Genomic DNA, 12,076 nt, shown 5'->3' with positions numbered 1-12,076 from the left:
CAGGTCAGGGCGACAGTGACAGCTGCCTCTGGCCCCGGGTGGCCTTCAGCGCCGCTGGCCCCACATCCCAATGACAGCCCACACGCTGCAGCGCAGACGCAGGGCGGGGGAGCGCGCGGCCCAGCGAGCCTGAGAGCAGGGCTGTCGGGGACACGGGACATCGGATTCAGAGCCCTGGGTTTGGAAAGAATGGCCTGAGCCTGGGCAGGACAAGGGCAGGACAGGTGGGGACACCTTGTGGGCTGGGAGGGAGACAGAGTGAGGATGTATCATGGCCAGTGACATCGACACCAGCTCATTGCCAAGCCTTCCTGCTGCCTCACCACCAGATCCAGGCCCCCACAGCCCAGGTGGCCGCTTCAGGCCTCTCTTCTCATGAGGCGTAACCGTGCTCACTGTCCGTAACTCTGGTCTGGCACCTTTATACGGTGTGGAGGTGACCTGGCTTCAGCCAGGCTCTGAGAGATGCTGGCGGGAGCAGCCCGGGCCCCTGGACCAGCGTGTGGCCTCCTCGCCGGTCCTGGCCGCCCCTTCCCCGCCCCAGTCCAGGGCTCTCTTTAAAACACATCTAGTCACTTTGTTCTCCTGCTTAAAACTATCCAGCGACTGCCCCATTGTAGAACAAAATACTTCTATTTTATTTATTATTTCATAATAGATTTATAATAAATTACTCTATACGTCATTTTATAGCATAAAAATCCAGGCACAGCCTTGTCTCCTGCTGGCGTCCATCACAGCCTTCTCCCTCTGCGCAACCCTCCACGCTGTTCCCTCAGCCCGGACTCTGCTCTCCCTGCCTCCCACCCCCTTTCCCTGGCTCCATCCTATCCATCCTCAGGAAATCCACCTGAATGGATGCCCCCATTGGGGTCAGAGCCCCTGAACCCCCTCAGCCCCCCGTCCCCTGGTGAAATGGGGGGGGGGGAATGGAGACAATCTAATTCACAGCCATGTCTCCCAGCGAATGTAAGATGCTCCCGGGCACATCTGTGGGGTACCCTGCTGGATCCCAGAGCCTGGCACACAAAAGGGGGACGTGACCCAAATGTGGCTGCAGAGGCCCCCCGAGGTGGCCAGGGGCTCCTCAAGGCCACAAAGAAATGAGAGCAGAGCAGGGACTAGACCCCAAGCCCCTGCTTCCCATCCCGCCCTGCCCCCCACCTCATCCTGAGACCTCCCTGCTCAGCAAGGAGGGAGAGGCCCAGGGAAGCCCTCCCTGCCCAGCGCCCGCCCTGCAGGCCCCGTGTTGTCAGACTCCAGCATCCACCGCCTCCCGCCATGCGCCACCCACCGCCAGCACCTCATCCCCACCCTCCACACTCTCCCTCTTAGTTTGCTCACCAGCTAAACAGTCTGCTGGTCTTCATTGTTATGCTCAGAGGAGCCTCATTCATTATCTCAGTCCCCCTTCTGTCTGGGAGAGGCTGGGAGCAGGGAGGGAGGGAGCTGGGCCAGGAGGAAGAGCCGCAAATGGGTTCCTGAGTGGCTTTTGATAAGAGTGGGACAGCCTGCCTGTGGGCAGAGGGCTGGATGATGGATTGAACGTCCTGGAGCAAGGAGAGGGCACAGGTAGGCGAGGAAGGAGGGAGGGAGGGCGGTCAGAAGGAAGGATCGGAGGCGGGGAAGAAGGGAAGAGGACGTTGGGGCTGGGGACTCTCTCCTCTGGACGCCATGGGCTTGCTGGGCAGAGCTGCCTTCCCAATCTGCCTCTTCCGCCCTAGAGCGCCTACTGCGCGCCAGAGTGCCAGACGCTCAGTTATACCTCCTCTTAACTCACACCTGGCCCTCCAAGGAAGAGAACGGTCTCTATTCTACAGGTGAGGAAACGAAGGTTCAGAGTGGTTAGGTAACATTCCCACATCGCACAGCTAGTCACAGGGAAAACAGGATGTGAAAACACTCACTCACCCACGCAGCAAGGAATGTTCGCGTGTCCGACACAAGCCCCGCACTCTGGGAGCACCACCTCCTCGAGCCAACGTAGCAATTGTGAGAATTCCTCCCAAAGCGAGGATTGGTCTTCTTTCTCTGCCTCCCCCTGACCGTGAAGACGCCCCGCCCCAGTGCCCCTGATGCCCCTCTACAAGATTCAAGCTGGGTGACTCTGGTATTAGGGTTTCTGTTGGAACCAAGGGGCCATGTCCAGGGGTTGGGACAAAAGTCCGGAACTCTCCAGCCAGAGAAGGGCCTGGGCAGCCAGACGGGACCCTGTCCCATGTCACAGAGGTCCTCACTTGTCTTACCTTCGTTTCCGCTCTCCCTGTGCCGTCTCAGGGAAGTGGTAGAAGATACATGCTCATTTTTGTGAGGGTCAGCTGTGGGTCTCCCATGGCCCAGGGCAGGCTGCCCCATGCGTGGCACTCAAGCCAGGGAGCCCTGATCATCCCGTTTGCAGATGAGGAAAGGGCGCGTTAGAGATCTTGGCAGATATGCCAGGACCCATTTGCTTGACCCCCCACTCTTTGTCTGATGGCGGATCAGAGACAGGATTCACACTTCAAGGAGCCCGGACCCTAAGCCAGGCCCCATGCTCTTCTTCCGCCTCCCCTGCCTCCCCTGCCTCCCCTGCGGGTGCCTGGAACACATCCCTGGGCCTTCCTTCGGTTTCCACTCATTCATTTACCCACCACTGCTTTGTGCTTCCTCTCTTTCTCAGAGAGCTCCAAACTCCTCAACAGCCTGCAAAGCCCTTCACATCTGATCCCTTCCTATCTCACCATTCCCCTCCGTTACCACTCTGCTGTGTGCTCCTCTCTCCCACCCGCATCTAGCTGCTCCCCCAGCCCTACATCATGCCCTGCAGTCTCTGCTCTGACTAGACAGCAGTCCCCAACATCACCGTGTCCTCTCTGTCCTTGGGCCTTCCCAGTGGCTAATCCTTCTACCTGGACCACCGTTCCTCCCCTGCCCGACTAGGCCTATGGGAGCCTCAAGCCTCAGCTAAGTGAGGCTGCCTCTAAGAAGCTTTCTCCACTCCCACTGCTACCCAAGTTTAGTTGCTCGTTTGTACTTACAATTCCTTATTGAGCAGCTACTATCTGCCAGGCCCAGTGAGGGTTCCCCAACAAATAAGCGATGAGGCTTACTCTCGTGGAGCTTCCATTCTGCTGTGTGCTGTGTGCTTTGTGCTTTCTTCTCCACCGACTCCACTTCATGTTTATTACCTTTTAATGATCTGTCTTCCTGAAGGGAAGAAAATAACTTTCTTAAAATCTATCTTTATTATTGAAAGTATTACAGATGTCCTGGGGAAGAAAATAATTTTAAATCACATATCTGGTGAGGTCTAGCATCATGAATATATAAAGAACTCTTACCACTTAACAACAAAGAGACAACTAACTTACAGTAGTCAGGGTTTTCCAGAGAAACAGAACCAGTAGGAGAGAGATAGACATAGACATAGACATCTATAATAATAAAAGCATAATATGCTAATTAGACCGGACAGCTGAACAACCTTCCAGACATCAATCCGGACGTCCTTCCAGAGGAAGCCACGGTGGCGGGGGCCAAGGCAGAGGCGGTTAGGGGCGATCAGGCAGGCAGGTGAGCAGTTGGGGTGATCAGGCAGACAGGTGAGCAGTTAGGGGCGATCAGGCAGGCAGGCGAGCAGTTAGGGGTGATCAGGCAGGCAGGTGAGCAGTTAGGGGCGATCAGGCAGGCAGGCGAGCAGTTAGGGGTGATCAGGCAGGCAGGTAAGCAGTTAGGGGCGATCAGGCAGGCAGGCGAGCGGTTAGGAGCCAGCAGTCCCAGATTGCAAGAGGATGCAGGCTGGGTTGAGGGACCCCCACAGCCCCCCAAGCACAAATTTTGTGCACCAGGCCTCTAGTCTATATATATAAAAGCCTAAGCAACCAATCAACCAACCTACTGTTCGACCGGCCGACCGGTAGCTATGATGCGCACTGACCACCAGGGGGCAGACACTCAACACAGGAGCTGCCGAGCTATGGTGACTTGGCAGCTGTGGTTCTCAGGTGACACACTCGGAACCAGAGAGGAGGAAGCCCGATTTCAGGGTGTGTCACCTGAGAACCGCCCTCTCGCAATCCGGGACTCCTCAGAGGATGTCAGAGAGCCAGTTTCGGCCCGATTCCCGCAAGCCAGGCCGAGGGACCCCACCGGTGCATGAATCTGTGCACCGGGCTTCTAGTAATGATGTAGAAAGAAATTTATTATAAGAAACTAGCTGACATGATTATGGAGGCTGACAAGTCCCGAGATCTGCATGGTGAATCAGCAAGCTGGAGACCCAGGGGAGCAGATGGTGTAGTTCCAACTCAAGTCTGGAGGCCCGAAAAATACCAGTGTCCCAGTTTGAAAGCAATCAGGCTGATGAATTCTCTCTTACTCGAGAAGCCAGTCTTTTTGTTCTATTCAGGCCTTCAACTGATTGGAATAGACATACCCACATCAGGGAGGGCAATCTGCTTTACTCAGTCTACTGATTTAAACATTATGCTCATCCAAAAATACTACGCGCCCCCTCCCCCATCCCCCACACACACCAAAACACCCAGAATAATGTTTGGCCAAATATTTGGGCACCACATGGCCCAGTCAAGTTGACACATAAAATGAACTATCACACAACCCAATTTAAAAATAGGCAAAGGACTTGAACAGACATTTCTCCAAAGAAGATACAAGTGCCCAACAAGCACATGAAAAGATACTCATTAAGAAAATGAAGAACCCACAATGAAATACCACCTCACATCCACTAGGCTAGCTATAATAAAAAAAGAAAGAAAGAAAGAATTATTGGCTGGGATGTGGAGAAATTGGTACCCTTGTGTCTTGCTGGCAAGAGCTTAAAATGGTGCAGTCACTGTGGAGAGCAGTTTAGTGGTTCCTCAAAACATTCGACCTCGAAATCCACTCCTCGGTATACATCCAAGAGAAATGAAAACGTACGTCCATACAGAAACTTATATACAAATATTTATAGCAGCATTATTTATGATAGCCCAAAGGTGAAAATGACCTACTGTCCATCAGTGGGTGAATGGGTAATCAAAATGCTGCATATTCATATGATGGAATATTACTCAGCCTTAAGGAATGAAATTCTGACACATGCTACAACATAGATGAACCTTGAAAACATTATGCTCAGTGAAAGAAGCCAGACACAAAAGGTCACATATTGCATGTTATATGAAAAGTCCAGAATAGGTAAATGCATAGAGATAGAAAGCAGATTAAAGATTTCCAGGAGATGGATGGATGAATAAATGGGTGGATGGATAGATGGATGGATGGATGGGTGAATGGATAGATGGATGGATGGATGGATGGGTAGATGGATGGATGGATGGATGGATGGATGATGGATGGATGGATGGATGGATAGGTGGTTGGATGGATAGATGGGTGGATGGATGGATGTGTAGGTGGGTGGTTAGATGGATGGGTGGGTAGGTGGGTGGATGGATAGATGAGTGGATGGATGAATAAATGGTTGGATGGATAGATGGATGGATGGGTAGGTGGGTGGATGGATGGATGGGTGGATGGATAGATGGATGGATGGATGGATGGATGGATGGATGGATGGATGGATGGATAGATGGATGGATGGATGGATGGATGGATGGATGGATGGATGGAAGGAAAACAGGAATGGGGAATGACACAATGGGTACAGGGTGTTCTCTGGGGTGATGAAAAACGTTTGAAACTGGGGAGAGGTGCTTGCACAAGATGATGAATGCACTAAATGCACTGAGTTGCACACTAAAATGGTTAGTTGTGTGTTATGTGAATTTCACCTCAGTCGTTGTCATCATCATCATCATCATCATCATCATCATCTCCTATCATTATCATCATCTCCTGTCATCATCATCATCTCCTGTCACCATCATCATCTCCTGTCATCATCATCTCCTGTCTTTCCTATGTGGTTGTCAGGTGTGACGGCTGGAATCCTGGTCACCTACCATCGTGACTCTAGCACCCAACACAGGCCCTGGCACAAAGGAGGCGCTTAACACATCCTTGTGGAATAAGTACACACATAAACAATGACAAACATTCATGAGTGAAAAAGGAAGCACAGCACCCACACATGGAGAAGAGTAAGCTTTTCCAAAACTAAAGGCGGGGCGTGCGGCCGGAAGCGGAACCGGGTTTCTTTTGTGCGATTCTTCAGGCACAAAATCAAAACCAACCAGGGGGGTTACAGGCAACAGCTCTTGGCTAACCCTGAGAAAGCCCTGTCCACCCTCGGAGCCGCTGGGCAGTAAGACAAGCTGTCCTGTGAGGCGGTGAGCAGCCTGTCATGGGAAGCATTCAAGTGGAGACGAGGGAACTTGTTGAAAGAACTCATGCATCAGCAGGAGTTTTCCCCTAGACAGCGAGTCCCTTCCAACTCGGAGCCGCTGTGATCTGAGCCTACTTACAGGCCATTAAAATCCATTTAGCCTCCCGCTGGCTGCGTGCTGCCTTGTTGAATCCATCATCACCTGGATATTTATTGAGCGCAGATGTCACACAGAAGGATCCAAAGAGGGCGCCATGTCCTAAGGAGGCAGAGGTATCAGGTCATTCTCTCTCTTCCGTCCCTCCCAGGCTGACTCACTGCTCAGAACGCCGCTTGGGAAGGCTCTGGCGTGCGGACAGCAGGCTCATTTAACGTCCGCGCTAGGGTTTCTGCTGTCCCCGGTGTGCCCACCACCTCCTGGCCCCAGCACGGGCACCTTCTGGCAGCATCGCCCACCACAGCTGCTGCTCTGCTGGGCTCACCTGAATTCCCACATCCCGGCCCCACCCTCCCTCAGGGCCAGGCACTGGTGACCCCAAAAAGGCTCCTGCCACGCAGGGAGGGACAAGATCGAGAAAAGTTATGAGGCATCTACAAACGAACCGCTGTGTGTTCTTTAAACTAGACATTGTGGGTATTTTACACTAACATGGGGAAAGATCTACGATGTGCATTTCAACTCGTTATAGGTGACTTGTATATTATATTATGTTGTATCAGATATATTATATCATACTAGAGGCCTGGTGCACGACATTTATGCACTGCGGTTAGGAAGGGTCAGCTGTTCAAGCAATCAAAGCGTAATATGCTAATGCTATGCTAAGGCCACTCAACTGCTCGCTCTGAGGTACACTGACCACCAGTGGGCAGATAGTCAATCAGTCAACCAGTCACTATGACCACCAGGGGGCAGACACTCTGACCAGTAGGCTAGCTTACTGCTGGGGTCCGGCCAATCAGGACTGAACAAGACAGCCCTCCCACAGTCCCTCCCCAGCTGGCCAACTTCCCGCGTCTCTCCCCAGCCCTGATCGTGCACCAGTGGGGTCCCTCAGCCTGGCCTGCACCCTCTCACAATCTAGGACCCCTCGGGGGATGTCAGAGAGCTGGTTTCAGCCTGATCCCGCAGGCGAGGCCGAGGAACCCCACTGGTACACAAATTCATGCACCAGGCCTCTAGTACTAAATAAAATTGAATATAAGCTGAAATTGAAAATGTTAAAAAAATTATTATTTTTTTAATCCTCACCTGAGGATATTTTTTCCATTGATTTTTAGAGAGGTGGAAAGATACATTGATTGGTTGCCTCCCGCTGCCCCCAACCAGGGTCGGGAGCCTGCAATGGAGGTATGTGCCCTTGACTGGAATAGAACCTGGGACCCTTCAGTCAACAGGTTGACACTCTATCCACTGAGCCAAACCAGCTAGCGCAAAAATATTTTGAGAAGGGCCTCCCGGAAACAGGAGTGGTAACTCTAATTATAATAATAGCAAACTCGGCCGCAGGGCCTATCTGAGGGCCTTGTGCCCCCTCCCCCGAATCCTTCGCCAAGCTCCCAGGATGGGCATCCTCACCCTTTGACCGGCTCAGGAGACTGGGCCGAGGTTCAGTGACTGTGCTGCGAGCCCCCGCCCCTCCCCCTGAAGCCCTGGGACTCGCTGACGCAGGGGTTTGCTCCTGGCTGTGCGTGTCCAGCCCCAGCACAGGCAAGGCAGGGGTGCCAGGGCCCGATGCTGAGTGGGTACGAACTGGCCAGCTTCCTCGGCCCTCAGCTGGGGCGACCCCAGGTGTCCGCCATGCAGTCTCCCCGAGTCCCAGCAGGGCTGAGCTGCCGCAGCGGCAGTTGGCTTCGTGGTAGGCTCTCCTGGTTCCTTTCTCCTCCCTGGCTCACGTCCCCACTACCGCTCCCAGGAGCCGGCTCACACTAAACCGCTGTGCCCGGCCCTCGCTCAGGGTCTGCTCTGGGCGAGCCCCGGACCAACACAGTGTTGGAGTCGAGGCCCATCCGTTTACTCCACCCACAGCCTAAGCTCGGACCCACCGAACTCCTCTGCCCAGTGGGGTGATGCGCAAAACATCCCAATGTGCAGCCCACTTTAGGGACACGGAGCCGAGAGCAGGACGCCCTAGGAAAGCAGCAGCCGGGGACCGGGCTGAAGCCGCTACTGCCCCGGGAGCACAGCATTCCAACGTGGCCTGTATTCACCTGGAGCCTGCGGGGCCAGCTTGGGCCGCGCCAGTGAGAAACCTGCCCTCCCCCAGCACCCCAGCTTCTCCAGGGCCCGGGCCACTTGTCCCCCCGCCTCTGACGCTCTCATCTGTTCACTCTCGGGAACCGGCCCAGGGCAATCAGCCGGCGGAGCGCTTCGGAGACAGGTCTGCGTGGCTGTGACCCTCGCCGGGCGAGCCAGCGCCAGATGAGGAATTGCTCTGCCCGGCAGTTTTGCAAAATTCAAAGCTTTTAGCCGGGGCGGAGGGTCAGTTATTGGAAGGCTTCTTGCATCATCGTCGCAAAACGCCGCCTTGTTAGCCAGAGAGGTGGTGGCGATGGTCTGCGTGAGGCCAGCGCTTCCTTTGCTTTGGGAAAGATCCTTCAGGAATGTGAGTAACACAGAGGATGTGGTGGCCAATTTTCCTGCCACGTGAAACTGCACTGGGCACCTCATTTCCATCTAAAGGGAATTACCTTCGGTCCTCGGGTTTCTTGCAAGGAAAGCGTCCTCTCCCTTGGGAGAGGGTAGGAGTACATTTAAGTTATTCATTTGTTCATTTAATTATTCATTCATCCATTTAATTATTCATTCATTCATTCATTCATTCATTCAGAGCCCTAGAGCAGTAACAGCTGCCTGCATTGGGGGTGTTGACTCAGTGACTGCATTAAGTGCTTTACATGCATTTAATCCTCACAGCTCTCTGAGGTAGGTCTTTGGTCCCATCTTCCAGACAAAGAAACAGGCTCAGCCAAGTTCATTAGCTCCCCAAGGCCACCCAGCCGGGAAGTAGTGGAACAGACTTGGAGAGCGAAGGTCTGAATTCTAATCCCTCTCACCCTTCTCACTACCCCTGTTGTGTCAGATGCGTCTTCAACTCATTTCACTGAGCCTCGGTTTCCTCCTCTGGAAAATGGGCGTGTGGCTCTTAAAGGGGCAGAGAGGTGAAATGCCAGCACCTTGCGGGACCACTTCACACACTCCGGTGTCCGCTCTTGGGTTTCCCATATCCCCAAACTGGGCTTCTCCCCAACAAAGATTAAATCAGTGAGATTCTTAAAACCTTCCCCAGCAAGCGAGATGTCAGAACCCTCTGGGGGAGATTAGGGGTCATCCCACCTTTTGTTGTCGTTTAGATTCAGACTCTGTTGACTCGCAAGTCAGTCCTGCGGTGCCTCTTGTCCCCCGGGTGCACCGCTGGGCACACTGCCCTCCGCGGTGGCCAATGGAGAGGCTCTGGGCTGCCTGTCTCGCCGGCATCCTCTGCGCCATCTGCGACCCGCCTGCGGCAGGAGCGATCGTGCGGGTTTCCAGCCTCTATGGGTCCTGGAGGCCGCCCAGCCGGGCAATCGCTGGGCCCGCCTGTTTGTCTTGTGGTTCCATTTGGAAGCGGCGTCTCGACTTTTCATTCCGAACAGCTACAGGGGTTTCGGTCTGCTTCCCGGCTGCCAGGTGCCAGCTCTGGGCCACCACGGGAGGCGCCACCGGCCGCTCCCAGAGTATGTGACAGGAGGTGGGGAACCAACCTCGGATGGAGCCGATCATGGACACTGACAGCCCGCGCCTTTGTCCAGCACCTTACAGATTGCACGGCGTATCCGGCAGCATGCAGTGTTCATTTTGACCCCCACTATAGCTCTTGGAGAAAGAAGGGAGTGGGACACGGCTGTTCCCAAGTGGCCTTTGGTGGGAGGTAGGTCATGGCCGGAGCACACTCGCCAGGGAGAGCCGGGAAGGAAGCAGGCGGACACAGAGCCCTAGGGCTGTGGTCAGCAAACTGTGGCTCGAGAGCCACATGCGGCTCTTTGGCCCCTTGGGTGTGGCTCTTCCTAAGCCTTAGGAGTACCCTAATTAAGTTAATAACAATGTACCTACCTATATAGTTTAAGTTTAAAAAATTTGGATCTCAAAAGAAATTTCAATCGTTGTACTGTTGATATTTGGCTCTGTTGACTAATGAGTTTGCCGACCACTGGCCTAGGGGACCACCACGCCCACAGCAGGGGCAGAGCAGCCGCCAGTGCATGGGAGAAAGACCAGCCGGCGGGCAGGGGAGGACCAGGAGCAGGGTGTCACTGAGCAAGGCGGAGAGAAGGCCAGAAGGGAGGAGAGGCGGGCAGTGCCAATCGGCAGAGATGCGCAAACTGAGGCAGAGCAGCGAGTGGCCAGGAGTGTGGTTCAAATCCTGCCCGTTCAAGCGTATGGTCCTCGGCGCATTGCCAACCCTCTCTGGGCCCCCACTTCCTCACCTGGAAAATAGTGATAATGATGCTCCCTGCCTGTCAAGATGGTGCTGAGAACGGCATGAGCTAACCCAGTGGTGGCGAACCTTTTGAGCTCAGCGTGTCAGCATTTGGAAAAACCCTAACTTAACTCTGGTGCCGTGTCACCTATAGAAATTTTTTGATATTTGCAACCATAGTAAAACAAAGACTTACATTTTTGATATTTATTTTATATATTTAAATGCCATTTAACAAAGAAAAATCAACCAAAAAAATGAGTTCGCGTGTCACCTCTGACACGCGTGTCATAGGTTCGCCATCACTGACTAAAGGTGAGCCCGGCACCAGGGTCAATGGCTGTTGGCTGTTATTTTAACTAATATAACAGGAGGCACAGTTAAAAACCACAGGGTAAGACAATGATTCTTCCAGAGATCTTCCTAGTGGGCCCAGGAGGCTTTCAAATACGCCCAGTAGGCTTGGCCCATCTTGCCAGCATTCTCACTCCACACCAGCCCTGGGATACGACTCCTACAAAGGGGGGACCCTGTCCTCGGGGTCTCCCATCACCAGGGGCACGGAGGCCTCCTCTGTGCTGACTCACAGTCTTCGCATCCTCGCCACAAACCCGCCCAGCACAAAGCATCTGTTGCTGTTCCCATTCCAGTTGGCAGAGAGGTGCAGCAAGCTGCCCAAGGTCACACAGCTACCAAGTGGCCTAGCTGGGATTTGAACCCCAACAGTCTGCGCGACTCTCCCAGCAGCTGCAGGTGCTGGCCAGCGCTGGTGGAAGGCACAGTGATGTTCGGGCCGAGACAAGCACAGGAGGACAAACGAGGTTAGGAAGGGGCAGCAGGGCCCAGGCCCGGGGGCAGGAGAGGCCGGGCCGGTTTGAGGATGGAGAAAGCCGCCTGCCCAAGGCACAGAGTGTGGGATGGAGAAGGGCAGTGGCCTGGCAGCTCTCTGAGGAGAGCAGACATCCCGCCCCCTCCGCCCCCAGACAGTAGGAAGCCTTGGGCAGGGGGTAGCAGTGAAAATATAACAGGATTTAAAAGGGCCACGCTCTGCAAAGGAATAGGACACAGCCATTTAAAAATAAATAAGGCGAGAGGCATTGTGGGTGTTGTTAGAGGGAAAAGCGAAGTGCAGGGAGTGTGTGGCAGCTTCTGTTTAGGGGGAAGGAGGAGAGGAGGGATAAGAAGCAACGTTCATGGCGTTTGCTGGGATGGAGGTAACATAACCTGAAAGGAGGCGCCAGGAGCTGCTTGGTGGTCGCCCGGATGGGCACTGCAGCCTGGGGGCAGGGCGGAGCAAGTGTTCTCGAGTGCTCTTTCCCCGCTTCTAGATTTTTAAAGCCAG

The sequence above is a fragment of the Myotis myotis genome, unplaced genomic scaffold, assembly GCF_014108235.1.
Source record: "Myotis myotis isolate mMyoMyo1 unplaced genomic scaffold, mMyoMyo1.p scaffold_m19_p_3, whole genome shotgun sequence".
In the NCBI taxonomy this organism is placed as follows: Eukaryota; Metazoa; Chordata; class Mammalia; order Chiroptera; family Vespertilionidae; genus Myotis; species Myotis myotis.
Note: the sequence above shows the minus strand (reverse complement) of the source record.